This window comes from Mirounga angustirostris, unplaced genomic scaffold (assembly GCF_029215605.1).
Source record: "Mirounga angustirostris isolate CCGP_5_RB_7025 unplaced genomic scaffold, mMirAng1.0.hap1 SCAF_11, whole genome shotgun sequence".
In the NCBI taxonomy this organism is placed as follows: Eukaryota; Metazoa; Chordata; class Mammalia; order Carnivora; family Phocidae; genus Mirounga; species Mirounga angustirostris.
Window position 1 is genome coordinate 91,909,917 of NW_026991719.1, and position 27,792 is coordinate 91,937,708.

The 27,792-nt window shown below is 36.6% G+C and overlaps 1 pseudogene; it reads right to left on the reverse strand.

The window, feature by feature from the left end:
- Positions 1–23,054: 23,054 nt before the first annotated feature.
- LOC123844924 (ribosome biogenesis protein NSA2 homolog) lies at positions 23,055–23,747 on the reverse strand (annotated as a pseudogene).
- Positions 23,748–27,792: the final 4,045 nt, after the last annotated feature.

Consider the following 27,792-nt stretch of genomic DNA (forward strand, 5'->3'; position numbering starts at 1 on the left):
TTCTTTACTTTTCACAGTCAAAGAATTGTTTGTTAAGGAAGTGTAATAGGTGTTTCTTTTGTGGCCATTGAGCAAATGTACTCTGTTATAAAGAGAGCTCCAGTGTTCCCAGAATTTCAAAGGAATAAGTTCATCTCAGGAGCTCCAGGAAAGGTTTCATTCATTTACCAAGGAAACTCTACAGTAAAGGTTATAAAAATGTATAAAAGTGCTATGTGTTAACACTCTACCTACTATAGTGAATAATCTCTCAGAAATGCTCACTTGGTGGAATAATCTTGAACCAGATTTACTATTAATGAGAATATTCTTTGAAGAATTAAAAAACCTAGAAGAGTATAAAACCTCTTTATAATTCACTGTCCGTCCTAGAACCCAGTAGGAAACTGATTTAACTCCTTCTTTTCAAGATACCAGGGTATGCTGGTATGATGTTCTCCTGAATAACAGCTCAGTGACCTGGAAGTGTCCATACAGTTTAAAGTCCGTTCTCTTCACTCATAAAGGTGAGGCTGGCAAAGCTCATCTTTGGAGTTCCATTACCTTCTCTTCCAGTGCTTTTGTCCCCATTGTGATACCTTTCTGTTTAAAGTATGACTAATATGCGTGCAATATTTTTACAATCAATTTTAAGTGCACATTTTTTTTTATTTTTTTTAAAGATTTTATTTATTTATTTGAGACAGAGAGAATGAGAGACAGAGAGCATGAGAGGGAGGAGGGTCAGAGGGAGAAGCAGACCCCCTGCTGAGCAGGGAGCCCGATGCGGGACTCGATCCCGGGACTCCAGGATCATGACCTGAGCCGAAGGCAGTCGCTTAACCAACTGAGCCACCCAGGCGCCCTTAAGTGCACATTTTAATGAATTTTGGTAATTGCATGCAACTGTGTAAACACCACCACAATCAATATATAGAATGTTCCATCACCCTAAAAAGTTTCCTCATGTCCCATTAACTTGATTCCTTCTTATCCCTGACCCCAGGCAATCATTTATCTGTTTTATGTCACTGTAGTTCTGTCTTTTCTAGAATTTCATATAAATGGAATCATACACAATGTAATATTTTGTGTTTGATGTTTTTCACTTAGTGCAAGGTTTCTCAACTTGACACTAATTGACATTTGGGCTGTATTGTTCTTTGTTGTGGGGATCTGCCCTGTACTTTTTAGGATGTTGAGCAGCATTGTTGACCTCTATCTATGAGATGCCAGTAGCACTCCCCAGTTGTGATAATCAAAAATGCCTCCAGATATTCCCAATTATTCCCAGGGGGACAAAATCATTCCTGGTCAAGAACTATAGATTTACCATATGTTTTTGAGATGTATCCATGCTGTATGTATGAACAGTTAACTCTTTTATTGATGAATAGTATTCTGATTTATGGATGTAACACAGTTTATTTTTTCAGTTGTGTGTGGATGGGCATTGGGTTATTTCCAGTTTGGGAATATTACAACTAAAGCTACTATGAACTTCCACATAGCTATTTTTGTGTGGATATATGTTTCCCTTTCTCTTGGGTAATTACCGATGAGAGGAATTGCTAGGTTATATGGTAACTCTGTGCTTAGCCTTGGAAATGCCAGACTATTTTCTAAAGTGGATGTACCACTTTACATTCCCACCTTACTCCACTTCTTCAACAACATTTGTTATCATTCATCACTTTGAGTATAGCCATCCTCGTGGATAAATAGTGGTATCTCATTGCAGTTACAATTTGTATTTCCCTAATCACCAGTAATGCGGAGCATTTTTCATGTACTTATGGGCCATCTGTGTATCTTTGGAGAAATGGTTATTGAAATACTTTGCTCATGTTTAAAATGGATTGTCTTTTTGTGGTTGAGTTGCAAGAGTTCTTTATGTATTATTGATGCAAGAGCCCTTTGTCAGATAGATGTTTTGTAAATACTCCCAGGCTGTGGCTAATATTTTGTTCTTTTCTTAATTATGTTTTTTTCTTAATTATGTTTTTCAAACAGAAAACTTTCTTAATCTTGGTGGAGTCCATTTCATCAATTTTTTATACTTTGTGTTTTTAGTGTCCTGTTTAAGAAATTTTACTTAACCTAATGTCACAAAAATTTTCTTCTATGTTTTCTACTAGAAGTTTAACAGTTTTAACTCTTATGTATAGATATATGATCCATTTTGAGTTAATCTTTGTGTTTGGTGTGCAATAAAAGTCAAGGTTCATTTTTTTCCTATACAACTATGTAGTTCCAACGTCATTTGTTGAAAAGACCATCTTTTCTTTATGAAATTAACTTGACACATTTGTTCAATATCAACTGACTATATAAATACAGAAGGGTACTATGTGTACTTGAAAAAATGTGTATTCTTCCATTTTTGTGTGTGTTCTATAAATATGAAGTAAATTGAAGTGACTGATAGTTTTGTTCAGGTCTAAGTTTTTGCCGATTTCTTTTGTCTGGTTGTTCTATCAATTTCTAAGAGAGGGCTCTTAATATCCCCAACATGATTGAGGAATTGTCTGTTTTTCTGTTTAATTTTGTGATTTTTGCTTCATGTATTTTGAAGCTTTTTATTGGGTAAATGCACTTATGATCATTAATGTCCTATTGAATTGACCTTTTTATTATAATGGTAATAATATCATCATCTCTGGTTATATATTTTGTTTTAAAATATATTTGATTGGGTATTATTATAGGTACTCTAGGCATCTCATGCTCACTGTTTGCATGGATGTTACTTCTAAGTTTTAATTACAGGGCTGTTGGCTGAGGCTTTGGTTCCTCACCACGTGGTCCTCTCTATAAGGCTGTTCATGACATGCCAGCTGGCTTCCCCAACAGTGAGTGATCCAGGAAAGTATGAATGACCAAGATAGATTTTAAAACCTCATCTCAGAAGTGACATAAGCTTCATTTCTGCTATGTTGTTTTTTTTTTTTTTAATTTTATCTTATTGTCAAAGTATAGTTGACATACAATGTCATATTTGTTTCAGGTGTATACCATAGTGATTTGACAATGGTATACATTGTACTCAGTGCTCACCATGGTTAAGTATAGTCACCATCTGTCATCATATAACATGATAATATTGAGTATATTCCCTATGCTGTACTTTTCATCTCCATGATTTATTTATCTTACAACAGGAAGTCTGTACCTTTTAATCTCCATCTATTTAGCCCAGCCCCCCACCCATCTTCTCTCTGTCAAGCATCAGTTTGTTCCCTATATTTAAATCTGTTTCTGGTATATTATGTTGGTCATCCAGATGAACCCTAGCATAATTTGAGACTACACAAGAGTATGAAATACTAGGGGGTGGGTGTCATTGGGGCTGGCTTGGAGGCTGGATCCTACAATAGTTTTAGAATAGCCACCTGAAAAAATGAAGTTTCTACTTAGATGTCTTGAATTCTAGAATAATTTCTTTTCTGTGTTCCTTAGGAGCCCAGAGTTGGCACACTCAGTTACCTCTCAGAAGATATCTAATGAACATGCCTTTAAAACAATAGACAACTTCTGACACTCAGCATTGTGCTTAGATCCTATGGTTGGAGGAGAAGAGTGTAAGAACTATAACATTTAACATAGTGTTAGCTTTCAAGTAAGTCACCATTCAGTTGAGACAATACCACCATGTCTGTCACTAGTGTTAATCTAGTGCAGGCCCTCATCTTATTTCCCATTGCAGTAACATCCCAATTGATATCCTTGGTTCCAGACCCTTGAACCCAACCTTTATTTTACTGCCTGATGTATCTTTCTATAGGTCTGATTATGTAACTCCCTTTTATAAAATATTTAATGTTTCTCTATTGCCTATAGAAAAAAACAAATCTAACATTCTTAGAGAATTATTTAAGGTACTTCAAAATTTGGCCCCACCTCTGTACCTAACTACATCATTCACCACCTTTACTTCTTTCACAATGCAAATTATGTCATAGTCTAATTTTTTTTTCCAGAGAATTTTCTATAGAACCTTAATTCCATTAGCTCTGAGAAAAAAGATTTCGTGGTCATGGTCATAGAAGTTTGGGCAGTGCTGCATACTATATTCCCTTCTTAGGAATGCATGCAATATCGTATGTTAAAAGCTCTGAAAAAATACTGTAATGAAGAGATCTATTTAACAATAATCCATTTTTTCCAATTTATTTGACCGTGGAACCAATTTTTGAAGACCACCTCTTAACACCTTGCAAAAAGCTCTCTCATAGAACATGCTTTGGGAAATGCTGCTCTGTCATAGGGACCATTTGCAATTTTCTAAATAACCGTATTTTACTTTTTTTTTTTTCATGGGGTGAGGAGAATTCATCTGGTAGTTCATTCCTGCAAGAAGAGACCCTACAATGCCCTTTTCCCCCTTGCCGATCCAGAAAACTTACTTATCCTTCAAAGCCCAGCTCATGTTTAATCTCCTATAAAACCTTTTCTGTCACACCGTACACTTTTTCCTAAAGCAAATTTAATTGATTTTCTATGATATCACCGAACTTTGCTTATAACACTTTAATATTATGTCTCACATTTTGTGTGTCTGCTTCCTCCTCTGGTAAGCTGTGAGCTTAAGGGAAGGGGCCACATCTTATGCATTTTCCTGTCTTGAGTGCCTAGCACAGTGCCAGGCATCTGAGAGGCACATTCAAATATCAATGAATTAATGTTCGTTGCGTGAATACACATGAAATCACTATTCCAATGCAAGCTGATATATAATTAAAGACTGAATTATATACTATATATGAAATGTTATAAGAATTCAAAAAATGGAATCAGTGAAGACTGGTATAATTAAGGAGTTTTATAAGGGAGGTGGGTCTTGAACTAGAGTTTGAAAGATGAGTAGAATTTGTGTGAAGTAAACGCTCTAAACAAAGACAGAGCCAGGCATTGTCTGGCATGTTAGTGGAATAGTCAGGGAAAATAATGGATGCTGAAGGGTAGAAAAAATTAAAATTGGGGAGTGAAAATGGCATCAGGTTATAAAAAGCTTTAAATGTCAAGTATAATAGTTTAAAAGCTGTTGGTTAAAGCATTAAATCAGGTTGAAAGCAGGATTTAGCAGAGATTAGACAAAAACACCCAAGACACGTGCTGATTTAAATTAAGGTCTCTGTTATAAGAGTTGCCAATTCTGTCATGTTTGTTAAGTGGCCTGTGCCATTCACATATACAGAGTATTAAGGCTCATGTTTTAATTGCATTGGCTTTATAATTCCTAACATAAATGTAGTAATTTACAGATGGAGTATTATCATGAAAGCAGAATCTTCCTCTCTTCCCCCAATATTTTTTTTTTTCTGACAAAATGTTTGTTCATAAAACTGTAAACATGGTCCCCATAAATTAAAGCACTAGAAGTGAACCCTGCTCCTGGGCATGAATCCAAATTCTAGAATTCTTACATTTTGAAAGGTACATGTAGTCCTTTGAATTCATTCAAGGAAAGGTATTCCTTAACAGAGAAGCAAGACTTAAGTTGGCATTCATCTATCTTTCTTTAGCTCTAACTCATTAAAATAATGTGAAATTAGTTTGTAGACCATCATATTGAGTTTTTAATGTACCTATTATCAAAAATTTTTTTTTCTTTTAATGAGATGGTTAGCTCCAGGAGAATATTTCAAATCTAATAATTGGATTTTGGATTGGCTTATTCCAGGAATATATTTCCTAAATTTTTCTGAGTACTGCTGAATGAAGTTTCTTAAACTTTTCCAATCAAAGTTTCACTTTGTTGGAATTGATGAGTCCAAATCTGCTTGCTTATTTCTAAATCAAACCTTTACTTTTGATATGATATCTTTGTTTTAAAAGACTTTATTTATTTTGAGAGAGGGAGAGAGTGTGTGTGAGTGGGGGGAGGGGCAGGGAAAAAGGGAGAGAGAATTTCAAGCAGACTGCCCTGAGCACAGAGCCCCACATGGGGCTCGATCCCACAATGGTGAGATCATGACCTGAGCTGAAATCAAGAGGTGGATGCTTAACTGACTGAGCCACCCAGGCACCCCTTGATATGATATCTTTAAGGAATGTTATAAGAAATACATATTATTTTTATTTTTTATTAAGACATAATTGACATATAACAATATATTAGTTTCAAGTGTACAGCATAGTGATTTGATATCGGTTTAATTGTGAAATGATCACCACAGTAAGTCTGGTTAACATCTATCACTACACATAGTTGTGATTTTTTTTCTCTTGATGAGAACTTTTAAGATCTACTCTCTTATTAGTAACTTTCAAATATACAATACAGGATTGCTTACTATCGTCATCATGCTGTTCATTACCTGATCAACTTATTTTTAATGGTACCTTACTAATCCTCTTTCTCTCCCTTTACCCTGGTTTATTTTTCTTCACATTACTTATTACAACCTGGAATATTTTATATTTACTTGTTTATTTTCTGTCTCTACTCACTAAAATGTAACATCTGTGACAGTAAGAACTTTGTTGTGCTTACTGCCACATTCAGCCTTCTTAAAACATTGTCCAGAATATAATAGGTACTTAATAAATATTAGTTGAATGAATGAATGAGTGGATGAATGAAATAAAGAATACTTTAAATGCTTTTAAGCCTAAAATGAGTTATTTAAAAGCAGAATTTTTTTCTTTCAATGAACAAATACTTAATAAGCTGTTTCTAAGGGTAAGATATTGCATTAGGCACCTGAGGCATACGAAATAAATCCTATAGAGCCATGTCTGCCCTCAAGGAGCCTTTTAGTGGGGAAGATAATGTATGCATATAAATAACTTTAATACAAGGCAAAAATAAAACATTCAGGAAGAGAGGGCACAGATGAATTGTTATGAAAGTTAAAGAGAGAAAAAACTATTTTTGGCTTATGCAATCAGGGTGAACATCATAGGCGCAAGAGAGCCTTTGACACATACATGGTAGGTAAACATTCGGACATGGTTTGGAAGTAAATATATTTTAGACAGAGGAAGAAGGATAAATAAAATGCAGGAGTATGAAAGTATAGGGACTTTAAAGTATAGGAACTTGAAGGAAGAGTAGGATTCAATCTGCAAAAATGAGAGGGGGAATTTCCTGGAGAGGATACACCATGAGCAAAGATAAAGAGATGAGAAGGTGAGAAGCATTTTTTAATTTTTCATCTTTTTTTGAGCAGACTGTAATGGTATGTGGATCGAGTAATTAGATGACAAATGCTTGATATGAATATAGCCCATAGTCTGTAAATATTAAATGAGATTATTTTTCTTTCACTGAAGAGGCCCAATGAAATCTTCTCTTATTTAAATCTACTTAGTACACTAATAATGTATAATAGTGGAGCATTCAGCTGTAAATGAAAGCTGTGAATTGAGAAAAACTGAAATGGCTTATTTCAGAATGTGTCTGATAGTCTATATGATGAGAAATAACTGGCTTGACTGAATTTTTATTTTTCAGTTGATGGTTAGTCATTGTGTACGTAGATGTGAGCAAAGAATAAATGTATGTTTGGAGTACATCTTTTGGGCTTTTATACTGATTCCACGTTCTTGTTGTCATGACTACCTACCTTAGGCATACAATAGAGCAGATGTTCCTTTATATGAATACCTACATAAGCTCTCTACATATAGCCTATACTATTCATTTAATCAAAGGAAGTAGTAGGAATAACTGAATTTGTATTTAAGTGAAATTCTGCACTGGTGGTAATGATGGGTTTATTTTAGTCCTTAGAATGTAATATGAGGGCAGGCTGTCCCTGTGTAGTGACTCAAAATGATTATCAAAGAAACAAGAGATGGCAAAGGAAGGTAAATGGAAAGGCCTTAAAGGCCTTGGTTCTATTTAGCAGTTTGCCTCAAACCAGCATGGTGACCATCGAACCAAAGGTTTCTGTGGATTTTGTCAAGGAATTTTTTCCCCTCAGATTTCTTGTGCACTGGGTATATCAGAGAGGGAAAAACAAATTTAAGGGGCTCCTGGGTGGCTCAGTCGGTTAAGCTTCTGACTTCGGCTCAGGTCATGATTTCAGGGTCCTGGGATCAAGCCCTGAGTGGGGCTCCCCGCACAGCAAGGAGTTTGCTTCTCCCTCTCTCTCTGCCCCTCCCCCTGCTTGTGCTCTCTCTGTCTTTTTCAAATAAATAAATAAAATCTTTAAAAAAATTTAAAAAAACTAAAAATAAATCAAAAATAACTTCAAAAATAAATAAAATTGGAGATTAAGGAATAGTTGGCCTGATTCTGCCTTTTTACTCAAATGTCAGACAAGGGATAGACATTCAATGGCCTGTGGGACCCTCTACCTACAACCCCAGCCCTCACCCTCCCCGCGCATTGGCTGTGTGTGTGGGGGGGGTGGGGCTGGGGGGACGGGGGAGTAGGGAACAGACTCCCGCCCCACGTCACCCTCCCACCCTTGGCTCACAGAGTCAGCGGGACCAACATCCTCTGCGAGTGGGCATTCCGCCTCACCTCTTGGTGTGTGTCTTGGGCGGCCCTCCGGATGGAGACGCGTGCCGAGTGCCGCAACGCTGCCGCGGATGCTGCCAGCTGCCTCGACAGGTGAGCGTGTTGTCTCTGGCCTTGTGTAGGCTGACAGAAGTCTGGTTTCCATTCCAGCAACCCCTTTCGGGTCACCACGGTGGCTAGAGTGTCCAAGGAGTGGGTTTTAGTCTGTAAGGAGGTAGGTCTGTCTGTCCCCTTCCCGGGGCGGACGCCTTTTTCTCTCACTGCGCTTGCCCAGAGCACAGACCCCTCCCCCAACCCCGCCTTTCTGAACGCCTTTTCTGGCCATTGGCGGGACGTTGGCAGGGACGACCCTCGGTGAGAAAGTCTTCTCCAGTGTTCGGAGAGGGTGCCTTGCAGTACCAGACCCCCCGGCCCCCAGCCACTGCCCTTACTCTGCACGTAGTGGCCACTGATAAGGACACTGTGAACAGAGCTGCGCTCCTTTGGGAGGGGTCCACTGCCCCGCAATGGCGCAAAACGCAGCTCTTTCCCTAAAAAAAGCATAAACAAGCCAACAGTGTTCTGGTCAGCCTTTTTAGGAAGGTATCCCACCCATAAGAATGAAACACACTTGGTCTATATATAATATTAAAACTTTACATTACCAAACAATAATTACCTTAGTTAGAAATTGAGCTGGGGTAAAGAGACAGGTTGAATTAACCCTTTGTGGTAGCTGAGTGCCAGAGTGCCAGGCCAGTTGGCAGAAATAATGGATCATGTGTCATGAGGTTGTTAGGAGATTTCATGAGAAAGTATGTAAAAAACTTAGCATGTTGTAAATGATCAAAGTTTATTGTTTTATATTGCTGTTTTTTAAAACTCTTTCATATCTCATCATTATATGTTTTCTCCTAGTACTTTTATATTTTATTTTTTTGTAAATTTTTATTTTTAATTCACTGATTCTCAAATCTTTTTTATCTCAGGACTTCTTTACCCTCTTAAAAATTATTGAGGAACTCTAAAAGCTTTTGTTCATGTAGGTTATATATATCAATGTTGGGCACATTAGAGATTAAAACTAAGAAATTTAAACTACATTTATCTATTTAAAAAGAATATTAAATCTATTACATACTAATATACACCTTTTCAAATGAAAATAACTGTCTTTTTCAAAACAAAAATAAATTTAGTGAGAAGACTATTGTTATTTTAGACCTTTGCAAATCTTTACAATATCTGGCTTCATAAAAGACACATTAGGTAGCCTCTGAAACACTCCATGATATACACATAAGAGAATAAGAGTGAGAACGACAAGTTATCCCTTAGTATTTTTATGAAAATTGTTTTTAATCTTGTGGACTCTCTGCCAGGTTCTCAGTAACCTCCAGTGGTCCTCACTCAGATCACACATTGAGAACTGTTGCTTTAATCCAACTGGTATATAATGTAAGACGTATTTTTTCTAAATAACCAAATCCACATACTGATATTTCTTTTTTCCCCCACATGAGATTTGAAATGCCATCAGTATTTGCTAACTGTAAAAAATAAACACACACACACACACACACACAGAGGCATTATATACCTGGGTTTGTTCCTAAGCTTTCTGTACTCTTTCTTGTTATGTTTCAGCACTGGCACCACTCTTCTAATTATTTAGGTTTATATTATATTATTTTAATGTCAGTAATATAAATTCCACTTCGCATTCTCATTTCATGTCATTTTAATAGGATTTTTATTTTCCATAACTCTACTGAAACAGCTCTTATCAAAGACACCAAAGACCTACATATTGCCAAAGCCAACAGCCAGTCCTCTGTCATTATTTTCACTTTTCAAATGTATTTGTCATGATTGGCCATTTCCTCCTTTTTGAAGCATTTTCTTTTCTTGGCTTCCATAACACCACACTTACTTGGTTTCTTCCTATTTCATTGACTACATATTCTAAGCTTGATTACCCTCTCTTATATGACTTTTTTTTTTTTATTAGAGAGGGCGGGGAAGGGCAGAAGGAGAGAGAGAGAGAGATAATCTTAAGGAGGCTCCATGCCCAGTGCAGAGTCCGATGCGGGGCTCGATCTCACAACCTTGAGATCATGACCTGGGTTGAAATCAAGAGTTGGATCCTTAACCAGCTGAGCCACCCAGGCGTCCCTCTCTTATATGACTTGTAACTGTTAAAATGGTTAAGTTATATCCTGGGCCACTTTCTCTTCTCTTTCTATTCTCTCTCCTTGGGCATTGCAAGTAATCACAGAACTTAAAATACCATTTAAAAGCCAATGACTCAAATTTACATCTCAAAGGAATAGCCACGACAATCATAATTAAAAAAGAAGAAAGCTGGAGAATTACACTACTGGGTATTGAGACCTATTATAAGACTGTAGTGATTAAAACAGGTGTAAAAATAGACAAACTGTTTAATGGAACAGAATGTAGTAAAAAAAAAACAACATATACCTACATATACACAGTCACCTGTTTCATGACAAAATGACACCATAGTACATTAGGGAATGGATACTTTTTAAAATGGTGCTGGCTCAATCAGATATCCAAGTGAGGAAAATTGTATCTTGACCCTTACTCCACATCATATACAAAGATCAATTTTAGATGTATTGTATATGAAAGGTAAATTGATAAAAGCTTTTAGAGGAAAACATGGAAAACATATTTATTACCTTGGAGAAGGCAAAGAGTTCTTAAAAGAGCTAACCATAAAAGAAAACAATGACAAGTTATACTATATTGTGATTTAAAACTTATTTTTATCAAAGATTCCATTAAGAGAGTTAAGAGGTAATTTATAAAGTGGGACATGATATTTGAGAGACACATAACTAACAAATGACTAGCATTGAGAATAAAGAACTCTCACAGATCAATAAAATGATTGGTAACAAAAAAGAAAGGGGTGCCTGGGTGGCTCAGTCGGTTGAGCGTCTGCCTTCGGCTCGGGTCATGGTTCTGGGGTCCTGGGATCGAGCCCCACATCTGGCTCCCTGCTCAGTGGGGAGTCTGCTTCTTCCTCTTCCTCTGCCCCTCCTCTCACGTGCTCTCTCTCCCAAATAAATAAATAGTCTATTTAAAAGAGAACAAAAATAGGCAAACAATTTAAACAGATGCTTCACAAAAGAGACTATCCAATGGCCAAAAAAGGAAGAAAAGTTGCTCAACTTCATTAGTCATTGGGGAGTGCAAATTGAAACAATAAAATACCACACACCCATCAGGATGTCTAAAACAAACAAAAACAAAAAGTAAAAAGGAGAATGGTTAGTGAGGATATAGACTGCTGGTATTTTCAAACAGTACTAGCATGGGTGTTAATTGGTTTAAACACCTTGAAAAACTGTTTGATAGTATCTAATAAAATGATAAATTCATACCCTATCACTCAGCAATTCCAGTCCTAGGTAAATACCCAAAAGAAGGTCATATGTAAGTTAAAAAGGAAACAGGTAATAAAGTATTCGTAGCAGACTAAAGTAGCAAATGAATGCAAATTACTCAAATGCTCATGACCAGTAGACTGAATAAATGTGGAAAATTCACCAATGTAATACTATATAGCAATAAAAAAGATAGAAAATATATATGGAGCTCACAAACACGTTGAGCAAATGAAAAGACACAAAATATATTCTCTATGATTTTATTAATATAAAGTACAAAAATATATGAGCCAATACACGCTGTTTAGATATCAAGATAGTGATTACCCTTTGGGAATGACAAGACAGGGTGTGGGGGCACATGGGATACTTCTGGACACTAGTCATGCTCTGTTTCTTTTTTTTAAATATTTTATTTATTTGAGAGAGAGAGCACAAGCGCAGGGAGGGGCAGAGGGAGAAGGAGAAGCAGACTCCCCTCTCAGCAGGGAGTCCCATGCAGGGCTCAATCCCAGGACCCTGAGATCATGACCTGAGCCTAAGGCAGATGCTTAACTGACCGAGCCACCCACGTGCCTCATGCTGTTTCTTGATCTTGGTGTTGTTTATATAGGAATGCTTGAAAATTTGTTGAGAACTTTTAATATGTACACTTTACTGGATGTATATGATACTCGATGTCTATGATACTAAAATAAGAGATTTAAAAAAAAAAGATTTCTTATTTGAGAGAGAGAGAGAGAGAGTACATGCAAGTTGTGGGAAAGGTAGAGGGTGAGAATCTTCGAGCAGATTCCCACTGAGCACAAAGCCCAACGTGGGGCTTGATCTCACCACCCATGACATCATGACCTGAGCCGAAATCAGGAGTCGGGCACTTAACCAACTGAGCCACCCAGGTGCCCCTGATCTAAACTTTGGATATCATTGCTTACTTGTGATCTCCACTTAGGTATCTAATGAATATAACAAACTGGATATGATCAAACAGAACAGTTGAGTTTTCTCCACCTTACACTCTTTCAAATCCATTCTCCTCAAACATTTCTCATTTTAGTAAATGACACCCTCTTTCTTAAGCTAAAAACCTAGGAGATATTCTTGATTTTTTCCTTTCCTTCATAGTGCACATCCAGTCCTTCAGTAAGTCCTCTTGGATTTACTTCCAAAACATATTCTATTTATGATTACTTCTCACCATTTCCAATGTTAAAATATTACTCCAGGATACCACTATCTCTTGAACCTTGCTCCAGCTCTCTAGCTAGTTTTCCTGCCTTTATACCTACCCTTTTCCCACCCACAGTGCATCTTTCTAAAGAGTAAATCACATCATATGACTTAAAACCTTCTGCTGACTATATTTTAGGGTACTAAACTGTAGATGAGTGAGATTTTTCCTTTTCTAGTTAAGAATCTCACCTGATACATGGGGAAAGAATGAAGGATTAGAAAATCGATATTGTGTAACACTTGATGAGAAAATTTATTTAGGCAATGATCTTTAAAGGATAAAAGCAGTGAGTGAAGGATTTATGGGGGACTTTACAATGGAGGGATCAGGCTGCCATTGCATGACTCTTCTGATCAATCACTAAAAATTACAACCAGAAATTGAGTGTCTTCTCAAGAAGAAAAACATAACAGCCTTTATATATATATATTTAAAAGTTGAACTTGAATCTGATTAAGGACTAGCTTCCATTTAAAGAAATATGGGAACTAGATAAACAAGTTAACATCACAAGGAAGTGAATCCACTATATCGGGACATTGTCCAGTAAAATGGACTTATATTCTTTTACAACTCAGTGACGTGAAGAAAAGGAAGGGGTTTTTGCTTTAGCATGAAAAAAGAATAACAAACGTAATGTGCAGAACTTGTACGGATCCTACTTTGAATAAACCAATGGTGAAAGATGTTTGTGACATAATTGGATAAATTTGATTGTAGACTATTATATGACACCAAAGACTTAATTGTAACCACTGTTAGGTATGATAATGGCATTGTAGCTATGTAAGAAAATATCCATACTTTTCAGAGATGCATACTGAATGATGTATATAGAGGTGAAATGACATGAAGTCTGGGAGATTTGCTTAAAATATATAAGCAGAGAAAACACAGATGAAGCAAATATAAAATATTGATAATGAATTTGGGTGATGGTTGTATGGGGTTTATTATACCATTCTTTATTGTATATAGTTTTAGGTTTTTTTAATAAAAAGCAAACAAATCTCTGATGGCTACCCAAACCACTTATAATAAAATCCAAACCCCTTATAGAAATCTTATAAGATTTACATGATTTGTTTACTTCTCTGACTCATTCTCTCTATCCCCCCCCCCCCAATTCACTACCTTCTAGCCATTCTTCTAATGTTTTGGGGCTTTTTTATTTTATTTTTTTGAGATTTATTTTAGAGAGAGACAGAGAGTCTGCATGAGCAAGGGGAGGGGCAGAGGGATAGGAAGAGAGAGAATCTCAGGCAGACTCCCTGCTGAGTGCAGAGCCCTATGTGGGGCCAATCTTATGACCCTAAGATCATGACCTGAGTCAAAACCAAGCATCAGACATTTAACCGAATGTGCCACCCAGGCGCCCCTAACCTTTTTGTTTTTGAACACATGCATACCGCTCTTTTCTTTTTCAGAAGACTTGAATTTGCTGGCTTTTTTTCTGTTTGAAGTGTTCTTCCTCCAAATAATTCCATGGCTGCTCCTCTTCTCAACACTGGGGTTCCAACTCAAATATTACCTCCTTGGAGAGCTTGTCCTCAACCACCCTAGCTAAAGAAGCCTCCATACTCATACTCTGCTACAGGGCCCTATGCAGAAAATCAGATGACTGTTCAGCAAATATTTACTACCTACTCCTCTTCCACTGGAGGAGTATATTTCCTTTCTCCAATGTTGTTGGGCTTGGCCAGGTGAATTGTTATAACCAACTTGGCCAATTGGATATGAGCAGATGTAAGCAAGCAGACTTGAAATGTGTTTGCAATTAGGCACCCTTGCCCTTTTTGATAGAGCCATGGAAAGAGCTTTCTCAGGGTAGTTGCTACCCCTTCTTTATTGATCTTGTTACTAATAGCTCTAAAGTACTACACAGATTTATTATAACTGTCAAAATCTATCATAGTGACTGGCAAATAATAGGTGTTCAATAACATTTTATTGAGTAAATAAATGAGAATCGGGCCATGAAGATTTGGAGAGGGCTTGATTTAGGATCCTTTGGCCACCTCTTAGGGCCTCTAATTGTGGTACAGAATCCTATGTATTGGGAGGCAGGATTAAAAAAAATCTTATCAACCAAAGTGAAAGGTCAGATTTCATGGCTTATCATAGTTTGCATTATGAACTTTATTTGCCCTCTACAAACCTTCCCAAAGCCTTGCGTGGATGCAGTTTCTCATGCAATTTCTGTCCCTTTTAGAAAATGGTTGGAAGAAAAAAGATAATTTAGATGTAATAAGGATAGATCTTTCCATGAGATAGTTCTCTTCTGATTTGTATTTTCTATCTTAATGCAAAATTTTACAGCAGTCACAGAACCAATAGTACCATGTCCCTTATTTTACAATTTGTGAAGTTTTCATATATTTTTTACCTAATTTTTCCCTCTGTATTGTTGAGATATTACACTGGAAAGTCATAGGTCCCCCCATGTCCCGATGCCGCTGTTACTTCTGACCTTTAGGAAAGTTGTATCCAGGAGTCAGGGTAGTTAGTCCTCCATCTGAGTGAATGATGAAAAGTTTCCTATACTTTCCAGGAATCTCCGTTCACTCCAGAAGGATCCCTTAGAGGAGAGGTAGGTAATGAGGTTTTATTGCTCTGATTGAGCTGCTTATTAAACCTCACACATCATGGATGAGTATGAAGGGCAAACAAAGTTTATACCTTGTATGTGCTAAAAATCATGATAGGAGCTAATGCATCGTACATTTACAATCGTGATTATTTTTAAATATAATCCTTAGGGATCATGCTTTACTTTGAAGTTCAGATTACTATATTCTATGATTGCGTACCATTGCCTATTTCAGTCCATTACTAGTAATTGTTGTTATGCTTTCCTAGCATTCTAAATCTAGTTTATTAGTTGATCCTAAAGTGCCATCCCAGAGAAGTCCTCAATTCTCTTTATTTCATCTGATAACTGGTCTGTTTATCTGTGTGTTTTTCTTACCACTTTACCTTCATCCCCTAATCCTGACAAACCCTTTCCCACTAGAGTCATTATAATTCTGAAATTTAGTGCACTTTCCAATACGACATCCCTTTATACATTGCTCAGTAGAGTATTCATTCTAAAAAATATTTATTGAACACTTGTTACAGAGTACTGCTCGATACTGGATTTTGAAAAAAAAGCATGAGTTTTGGTCTTCCATTACTGGGTCTTTTTCAGTATGGCTTTTTGGTTAATACTTTAATGTTTTTCTGGGCCTATCACCTGTGCTAATCTTCTTTCAGTTACTAGAAGTTCCTTGCTGGGATTCTTGCTTAATATTTATATGGTATATCCCCCAAATTAATCAGTGATCATGTGGGTCAGGAAAAGAGTTGTGGAGTGTAAGCAGGTGTGAATGAAGGCCTGAGTTGGGAAGGAATTACAGCATATTTTAGAATAACCTATAGCTGCTGGTAAATATTTAGGTATTTCTTATGGACCCTACTATAGGGCTTGGCTTTGGACCTATCCCAAGAACTATTCCATGATGTCATAGTACTGGTAGAACGTCAACCTTAAGTTGACATCAAGGTTTTCAGAGTTTTGAAAAGTGTACCTCCACTCATGATGCCTAGAACTATGGTGGTGGTTCCTAGGCTGCCAACACTTTGACTCTTCTCAATTTAACCTTTTTGAAAAACAACCAAACTCTAGATTAACTCATATCAGAAGATATGAATTCCATTTCTGACTCTGTCATTGGCTAGTTCTTTCCTCTTTGGCTATTTTCTTTCTGTAAAATGAGGGATGATCTCCAATATGAATTCCAGCGATGATATTCCCTGATTCTATGACTATATAATGAGCCCGTGAAAGATGCTAGTTACTGTATATATTTCCATGGCATTTACAATCAGAGCTAAAGAACACTGAATATGGAAACCCATGGCTGAAGAAGTCAGGTACCATAAGAAGTCAGAAATTTATCATTGTCCTTTGTAGCCATTTTAATAAATGATTTGCATCTTCAGCACATGCATATCTCTTTAGTTATACAACTGCTCAATAATCAAGCATAAATGCTCTGTGGTAATTAGGGAGCATGCCTCCTACTGCAGAATGATAAAATATGAGAATTGGGATGGCTAATTATTGCTAAAGTAATCAAAGAATGAAATACCCTGATCAGCTTTTGCAAACTGTGTCTTATTTTCCTCTTTAAGAAAACAATGAATAAGAGCTTTTATTACAGACAGGAGATAATGCATATCGGATTTTCAAACCCTTCTAAAGACTTTCATTAAAGGAACTATCTAACCTTAGAAATGGCAGAAAAGACTTGGTCAAAAGAAAATGGAGAATCCAAATGCTCTAATTACTTAAAATATCCAGCCACAATGAAGCAGCACTGATCTAAAATCTGAATGGCCAAGCGAAGTAGAGGTTAGGATTGTCTCCCTCAATAAAGCATAAGCAAGCCTTCTATGCTGATAGCTGAGACCTTGCCCCCTTCTCCCCTTTCCCCAATGAAGTATCTGAGGGCTGGAAACACATTAGTGTTCTCTAGAAGTCCTGCTTTGATGTTCAGTTTAAATGGGAAAAATAGACTTTTCTATGGAATTTTTATGCTCTCAAAAAGGCTTATAGCACAGAAAAGCTTATCCAACCTATTCTTTAAGGCTCAATTCAAGTCCCATCTATCTCCTCTGTTGTGAAGCATTTTATGATGAATTCTCCCCTCTTTGCTCCTTTTTTTTTTTTTTTGCATCTATTGTGTATCACACAAATAGGATCTTATTGTTTAGGTTTGATATCACAGACTTTAGCATTTTAATATATACTTGCCTCAGTAATAGGATTCTCTTTCTCTACTCCTATGATTCCCCACAACATCTAGCATGATTCTGGGCACATAGAAGGTACTTGATTAAATGATTGATTAATCAATGTGGTTTGATGAAAAATGATTCGAAGTGACATGGACTGTGTGCAAATTTGAGAAAACAAATGTGACACTTGTATGCCTTGAAGGATATGCCATTATGATGCCTGATTAATGGATAAGCTTTATTTAATTCATCATCTTCTCATCATTGACCAACACACACATAACATCAACATTAGTGGAGTAAAAAATTTTATTTTAGGAACACAGCAGTGTCACTAAAATAAAATGGGGTCAAACTTGGTCACACTGAATTTTTTTGCTTTCCAGGATATTCATGTTTATTTTTATAAAATTTTAAGTATCTATATATTCTTAGTTTCAGTGTAAGTTCATTTGGTCCATTTTAATAATCATTACAAGTATAACAGAGCTCTTACCTCATGGTTATTATCTGGGTTTGTGACGGCTAATTTTATGTGTCAACCTGGACTTATATAAGGTCTCAGGTATACTTGGCCTTGAAAAGAAGAACTACTCATGTCTGACACCCACCTTGCTTTAGGCTGGCTTAGCACTATGTCATAGCAGAAGTAGGTAACCCAATTAGATTCTAACTTGAACCTAAATTTCATATACCAGTTCTCATATTCCAGCTCTTCCTTGATTTCCTGAAACTGACTCTCTACTAATGCCTGTTTATTTATTTATTTATTTTTAATTTTTAAGTAATCTCTACACAACATGGGGCTTGAACACACAACCCTGAGATCAAGAGTCACGTGCTCTACCAAGTGAGCCAGCCAGGCACCCCTACTAATGCCTGTTTAGTTGTATAGCTTGTTAACTGAATTCAAACGCCAGGATGAGGGGGAAAATGGAGTCTGGCATGGGGCTCTATTGCCTGGAGGAATAGGAGCCTTTTAATAATTTGCACAAAGGTACTCTATGGGCCTGGCCTGCCTATGGCTTAGTTACCAACTTTGGTTTAGTTTTAGCCTTGATCACTATGTATAATGTAAAACTTCCTGTCCCCTTTCAAACTGGCATCTCTGTACTGTCTGTACTTGGTTCACTTACTGCGCCCATTTAGACAAATTGCCTTTATTGCACTCACCCCATGGTGTACAGTAAGAGCCTAGTCTTACTGCACAGTATGCTAAGTATGCTCTCCCTCCCAAGTGGAGGAATTATCCTGGTTGTTGGCCTCTTGACTGTTTGTTACCATCATACTTTTTGGTGGAGGGTGTCAGGCATTTTGCATATTAGAGGTCAAGCTCTCCAGTTTTAGCTGCAAATACATTTGTGCCACTCTTTTATTTATTTATTTATTTATTTTTTTGTGCCACTCTTCAAAAACCGCCCTTGTGGTTTGGTTTGCTGCTACCGAATGATATTAGTGATATTAGTGTGTTACAGTTACTGATTTCCTTAAAACTGAAAATAATGGTACTTTATTTGAAGCCTCAAGCATAGACTTTAAAGATTCATTATATAGAAAAAGTAAATCTTCTTAACCAAAATGGTGAGTCTCTGGAAACATTAAATGTTTGAAAATATAATACTTTTATAGTGAGCTTTTCCTAAAAAGCAATTTAATTAAAAATTAAAAGCCTGGGTGGCTCAGTCGGTTAAACATCTGCCTTCAGCTCAGGTCATGATCCCAGGATCCTGGGATCAAGTCCCGTGTTGGACTCCTTGCTCGATGGGGAGCCTGCTTCTCCCTCTCTCTGCTGTTCCCCCTGCTTGTGCTCACTCACTCTCTCTCAAATATATAAATAAAATCTTTCAAAAACAGATAAAGGAATATATCTGGGTAAAAGAAAAAAATAGCTTTTCCTATTACTATCACAAATTATTAGTTTTTATTAATTTTAACACAAAATACTATATGTTCCTTGAATCAAAGTTCAAATAATACATAAGTGTAGAGACTAATGAGTTAAAACCTTTCTTATCCCATTGACCTAACCAGTCCCACTTTCAAGGGGTAACTACTGTAAAAAGATTGATATGTTTTCTTCCAGATTTTTTCTATGCACGTTCAAATATATATGTTTGGATATTTTTTTAAATATTTATGCTTTTTTATTATGAGAAATGGTTTGTGGTCAATGTATTCTGAAAATGGCTCTTTTTAATATACTATTGAGGACATACTTTCATATTAGTACATTGGGAACTTACTTTTTTTAATGGTATCATGACACTCCATAATCCAAATATACCCTGATTTATTCAATAAGTAATTACTTTGGATTTTAGATTGTTTCTTTTGCTGATACAAATAATGTTGTCATCAACATTCTCATACAAATACCTTCTATTATTTTTCTATTGCTGAATAATACATTGTAAAAAACTGAGCAGACAAATTTGTTATCTTACAATTTCCGTGGAAGCTTGATTAGGGAGGGATCTGCTTCTAAGCTTCTTCCAGTTGATGCCAGCATCATTTTCCTTAAAGCTATATGACTGAGATTCTTATTTTCTTGCTGTCTGTTGGCCAAGGGACCACCCTCAGCTCCTAGAAGCCACTCTCAGTTCACTGCCATATGGTGCCCTCCATAGGCCCTTTCACACTTTGAATCTCTCTGATGTTAGGAAAGGCTCAGTCTCTTTATAAGGCTCACCTAATTAGGTCAGACCAGTCAGAATAATCTTTTTTTTTTTCTCTACTAACTCCAAGGTCAACTGATTACAGTGACCCTTGAAAAATGCAGGAGTTAGGGGCACTGAACCGCCATGCAGTTGAAAATCCACATATAACTTTTGACTCCCCTAAGACTTAACTACTAATAGCCTACTGTTGACCAGAAGCCTTACCAATAACATAGTCAATTAACACGTATTTTGTATACGTATTATATATTGTATTATGACAGTGAAGTAAGCTGGAGAGAAGAAAATGTTAAAATCATAGGGATGATTACAGTACCATACTATGTTTATTGAAAACAATTCACATATAAGTGTACTAGCATTGTTCAAGCCTGTGTTGTTCAAGGGTCAACGTAATAACATAATCACAGGATTGATTCCCATTATATTCACAAATCACGCCCACACTCAAGAGAAAGTGATAGAAGGCATGTACACCAAGAGTGGGAATCTTGGTTATCTTAGAATTCTATCTATAACATACCCTTAGACTCTTATATAAATTTATATGTAGGGTAGAGTCACTGAAGTAGATTGCTGGGCTAAACGAGATAGGTGTTAGAAATTTTTATCCACACCTAACTTTTAAAATATTGTATTTCTTTATATTCTCACCAAAGCCAAACAGATTATTCTACCCCTAATCTTTCATAATTAGAATGTAAGCACTACAAAGATAGGTTTTTCATTTTTTTCATGGAAATATGTATCTTAATATCTAGACTAGTTCTTGGTATGTAGTGGATACTCTTGGTTAAGAACTTGCATAACAATCTTTTGCTACCTTATGGAATTTCATTATCCTATAAAGCATTGATGTCTATTTTTCTGCTCTGAAAACTGCTCTTCCATTTACCCTTAAGAAAAAGACTGAATATCTCTCTGTTTCAGGAATTACTAGAGTACTATTAGTTTTGCTGTGCAATTAATCCTTTTCCCTGTCATTGGAGAAAAGGAGAGGTACTTCTGCATCCTCCTTCTAGACTTTTAGCTGCAACTTTGGGTAGTTTCATCTGAATCCAGAGATGTGCATCCTTACCCCAGTTAGCTCATTTCATTGATAATCCCTAACAAATACCTTTAAAATACAAATTATTTTCAACTACAAAGAGGCTACATCTCTGAGAACAGAACTTGCACAAAAAGTTAAACAAATGTTTTGCTTTTCAGTTTGAACAAGGTAAGAGGGTTAACAGAAGAAAGGTGGACATATCTAAGTTATGACAAATGAGGTGAAGAACATTTTGAGTAGGGGAGAATCCAAATCATATGTTGGGGAATAGAAGCAAGGTATTTGGTAGAGCAGTAAATATAATCCAGGGCAATTTAGAAAACATAGAAATCAAATTGTATTTTTTATTTATCTTCCATTTTGGCAATCAGAAAGTATTTTTTCAGCTTTATTGAAGTATGATTAACATATAACTTTGGGTAAGTTTAAGGTATACAATGTGATGATTTGATAAACATATATATTGTGAAATGATTACCACAGATTATTTAACACATCTCCATTACCTCACATAGTTACCTTTTTGTGTGTGAGAGAGAACATTTAAGATATTTCCTCTTAGCAACTTACAGATTTACAATACATATTTTAACTATAGTCACCATGCAGTACATTAGATTTGCAGAATTTATTCATCTTATAACTGGAAGTTTGTAGTTTGACCAAAGTCTCCCCATTTCTCCTACTCTCAGCCCCTGGTAACCACTAGTCTACCCTGTTTCTATGAGTTGGGCTTATTTAGATTCCACATATAAGTGATAGATTCCATATTTGACTTGACAACAAATACCAGTATTTGTCTTTTTTTTTTTTTAAAGATTTTATTTATTTATTTGACAGAGACAGAGACAGCGAGAGCAGGAACACAAGCAGCAGGAGTGGGAGAGGGAGAAGCAGGCTTCCCCCCGAGGAGGGAGCCCGATGTGGGACTCGATCCCAGGACCCTGGGATCATGACCTGAGCCGAAGGCAGACGCTTAACGACTGAGCCACCCAGGCGCCCCTTGTCTTTTTTTATCTTAGTTCACTGAGCATGATGCCCTCAAAGTTCATCCATCCTGTCACAAATGGCAGGATTTCCTTCTTTTTTTTAAATAAATGTCTATTTTAATGTTTTTCACAATAGAATAAATACTTCTCTTGATGACTGCAGATATATAAGGCTGTTTGGTAGTATTCAGAACCACCACAGTAATGGTGGTCTTCCTGATCGGTGTGTAGTCTTAAGTAATTATAAGGAATTACTTCTCGGGCACCTGGGTGGCTCAGTTGGTTAAGCAACTGCCTTCGGCTCAGGTCATGATCCTGGAGTCCCTGGATCGAGTCCCGCATCGGGCTCCCTGCTCGGCAGGGAGTCTGCTTCTCCCTCTGACCCTCCCCCCTCTCATGTGCTCTCCGTCTCTCTCATTCTCTCTGTCTCAAATAAATAAATAAAATCTTTAAAAAAAAAGAGGAATTACTTCTCTGAAACTGCTGTCAAACCAGCAGGACTGCATTTATGCATCCATCATTTTCAGGGTTGTTGGTAACCTGGGCATATTTGCCCCAAATAACTTTGCCTCCTTGTGTCACAAGGCCCAACTCACTCACGTTCACCTCAATTACAGTGACTTTGGTAATAACACCCAAAGTTGTATATAGTGGGGATGAAGGCTTCTTTTTTACACCAAGTACTGGCAGGCAAAAGGTGGCTTTCAATTCAGGATGTGTTACATGGGCCTTTTTGAAACGTAAGCCCATTGGTCTAATAAATCTTTCATATTTAGGTGGTTTTCGAGTAAAGCCATCTCCAACAAAGCAGACTTTAGTGACCATCCTCTTCCATGATTTCTTCTGTCTCTTTCCTGTTCGAATAACTTTTTTTTTTTTCGAATAATTTTTAATACTTCTCTTTCTCCCTGGGCACGAACTTTGGGTAAAGGAACTTCCCATTTTCCCACTTTCTCTTTCCATTTTTGTTTAATCATATTGGAAAGTACTTTAGCTCGGGACTGTCCCTCTCTGTCCAGTAGCTATGCAGGTACTGCTCCTTGTGGAGTCTTTTCATCATTCTTTTGTTTGGTGTTTCTCTTTTCATGCATCTGGATAGTCTTCATTTGTATTAAAAGATGATTGGTCTGCAAGCTAAGCTCTACCATAAACAGCGCCATGCTGAGCATTTCCTTCTTTTTAAAAGCTGAACGGTATTCCTTTGTGTGTATATACCACATTTTCTTTATCCATTCATCTGCAAACAGATATTTAGTTTGTTTCCATATCTTAGTTATTGCTGATAGCACTGCAGTAAACATAGGAGTGCAGATATCTCTTCAAGACAGTGATTTCATTTCCTTCAGATATATACCCACTAGTGGGAGTGCTGGATGAGGTGAATTTTTAGTGGAAATTAATTAGATTGGGGAATAGAGTGGGAAGGTAATGTTGCATTTGATAGAAGATGTTAGAATCCTTGATTAACAATTTACAGTAATAAAATTATATTTTAAATTACAAAAGTAATACATTTTCATCTTTTAAAAATCCAAAAATACAAATAAGAGAAATAAGTTCGAAACAGACTACATGAAGAAAAAATAAAATAAAATCTTGATTTATTTTTTCCAGCCCTTTTGTTTATGTATCATACATTTACCTTATAATTTTACCAAAAAAGGAGTAATAGTAAAAATATTATTTGATGAGTTTCTTAAAATCTTAAAATATTGTGAATAACTTTTACTGTCTTTCAACACACATCTATGGTATAATTTTTCATGACTATAAAATCTTATATTCTAATAATGGAGCTTGTTTTATATAATCAATTCCTTGTTCAACTAAACCATTTAGTTGTTTTTAAATATATTTTTTTATTTGCAAAATTATTATAAAGCAAAATTGATTTTTTTTCCATTTGGATTTTAATAAATGCATAGATTTATGCAACCACCACCATTATCAGGATACAGAATCTCAAAAATCTTTGTACTATCTCTTCATCGTCATTCTCACCCCATCCACATCTCCTGGCAACCACTGATCTCTTTTCTGTCACTATAGTTTTTTCGCTTGTTTAAAAGTGTCAAATATATGGAATACAGTATGTAATCTTTTGACACTGTTTTGTCTTGGCATAATGCCTTTGAGACTCCTCCAAGTTGCTGTTTGTAACTTTTTTTTTTTTACTCCTGAGTAGTATTCCATAACATGGATATACCACACTGTGGCTAAGCATTCATCCATTAAAAGATATCTGGTCCTGGGGCACCTGGGTGGCTTAGTCAGTTAAGCATCTGCTTTCAGCTCAGGTCATGATCTGAGGGTCCTGGGATTGAGCCCCATGTTGGGCTCCCTGCTCAGCCGGGAGTCTGCTTCTCCCTCTCCCTCTGCCCCTGACTCGTCACCCCCCCCAAATAAATAAATAAAATCTTTAAAAAAAGAAAAAGATACCTAGTCTTTTTCTGCCCCAGTGCTGATCCAATGTGACCCTGACAAAGCCAGCCAGGTGTGTACCCGACCCTCACGCCCTGCTCTACTGTGGTCCTGTTCAAGCTGGCCAGCACATGCAGCTCACACAAGAGATACCCCTTGAGTGCCTGGCTCTGGTGACCAAGGGAGATTGTGTTTCTGGGTTCTATGGGTCTGAACCAATTGGAGACAGAGTTCATGGCAGTCTACCACCCACAGGGCATTATACAGACAATAGACTGAAACACACCTGAGCATAATGCCCTCAAAGTTCATCCATCCTGTCACAAATGGCAGGATTTCCTTCTTTTTTTTTAATAAATAAATTTTTTAAAATATTTTTTAAATAAATGTCTATTTTAATGTTTTTCAGAATAGAATAAATACTTCTCTTGATGACTGCAGATATGTAAGGCTGTTTGGTAGTATTCAGAACCACCACAGTAATGGTGGTCTTCCTGATCGGTGTGTAGTCTTAAGTAGTTATAAGGAATTACTTCTCTGAAACTGCTGTCAAACCAGCAGGACTGCATTTATGCATCCATCATTTTCAGGGTTGTTGGTAACCTGGGCATATTTGCCCCAAATAACTTTGCCTTTACCCCACCCTCACGCCCAGTCTTCTTGTGGGGGGGGGGGGAAGACTTCTTGTGGAGCCTCAACTTGAGGGTTCAGGCTTCAGGTTTACTACACATCTGGAAGCTATGGAAGTAGTCTCAAGGAATGTAGGCTGGGGGATACCATCTTTGAGTTATCACTTAGCCTCACTATAGCTCACTAGTATTTATCTTTTTTTTTTTTTTAAGATTTTATTTATTCATTTGAGACACAGAGATACAGAAACAGAGAGAGAGCATGAGCAGGGAGAGAGGCAGAGGGAGAGGGAGAAGCAGGCTCCTCGCTGAGCCAGGAGACCGATGTGGGGCTCGATCCCAGGACCCTGGGATCATGACCTGAGCCGAAGGCAGACGCTTAACTGACTGAGCCACCCAGGCGCCCCTCACTAGTATTTATCTTAGGAAAACAAAAACACTAATTCAAAAAGATGTATGCACCCCTATGTTCACTGCAGCATTATTTAGAATAGCCAAGATATGGAAACAACCTAAATGTACATCAATGGATGAATGAATAAAGAAGATGTGGTATTTATATATACAATGGAATACTACTCAGCTATAAAAAAAGAATGAAATCTTGCCATTTGCAAACAACATGGATGGACCTTGAGAGTTTTATGCTAAGTGAAGTAAGTCAGGCGGAGAGAGACAAGTACCATATAATTTCATTTATCTGGAATCTAAAAACAAAACAAATGAACAAACAAAACAAAATAAAACTCCTAGATACAGAGCAAAGATTGGTGGCACCCAGAGGGGTTTGGAGTTGGGGAATAAACAAAATGGGTAAAGGAGATCAAGAGGTAAAAACTTCTAGTTATAAATACATATGCCAGGGGGATATAATGTATAACATTGGGACTATGTTCAATAGTATTGTATTGCAAATATGAAAGTTGCTAAGAAAGTAAATCTTAAAGTTCTCATCACAAGAAAAAATGTAAATTTGTGTGGTGACAGATGGTAAATAGACTTAATGTGATTATTTCTAATGTATACAAATGTTGAACCACTGTGTTGTACACCTAAAACTAATATAATGTTATATCTCATTTATACTTCAATGAAAAAAGGATATCTGGGCTGTTCCCAGTTTGGGGCTATTACAGATAATGCTGCTGTGAACATTCATGTACAAGTTTTCTGTGGGTATGTTTTTGTTTCTCTTGGATGTATACCTAAGAGTAGAATTGCTGGCTCATATGCTAACTATGGTTAACCTTTTAAGGAACTGCCAGACCATTTTCCACAACAGCTGCCTTATTTTGTCTTTCCACCAGCAGTGTATGAGAGTTCCAATTTCTTCAAATTCTTGTCAACATTTATTATTGTTCATGTTTTTTTATTATAGCCATCCTAGTAGGTGTGAAGTGGTATCTCATTATGGCCCTGATTTGCATTTTCCTAGTGACTAATGATGGTGAGCATGTTTTCATGTGCCTATTGGCCATTTGTGTGTCTTCTTTGGAGAAATGTCTATTATTTCTTTTGCCCATTTTTAATTTGTGTTCTGTATTATTTTATCATTGAGTTGTAATTGTTCTTTATATATTCTGGATACTAACCCTTATCAGATATATAATAAAATAAATAAATATTATCATTGTTTCTAATATCTGAAAGTATAAACATTACACTTGGCATTGAGGATAAAGGGACAGAAGAACCATAGTCCCTTCTTTCTAGGAGTTGAAAGTACCAAAACAATAAAACTTGAGGACATCTTTTCCATGGAAAGGGCGGGGGAGAAAGTTAACATTTATAAGCCTGAAGAAATGGGAAGCTAGTTGTCCATCTAACAATGATGGGTAAATAGAGAAAAGGAGGTTTGGGGGAAAAAATTGTAAGCATTTTTCACTTTATTTGATTTAATAATTGTACTCTAAGGCCATTTATTAATGGATTAATGTGTCTTTTTGGAAAGTTGTGACAAATATCCTATGCAAAGATCAGGCTTGAGTCAAACTGTGTATTTACTGTAATTTTTTACACCAGTGTTTCCCAAACTGACTATATGGATAAGTGGCTCATTTGATACATTATGATCATCTGCTTCTTAAAAATATACTCTCTGGGCTCCATCCTAGATTTGCTATAATAGACACTTGGAGAGCAATACCTGAGAGTA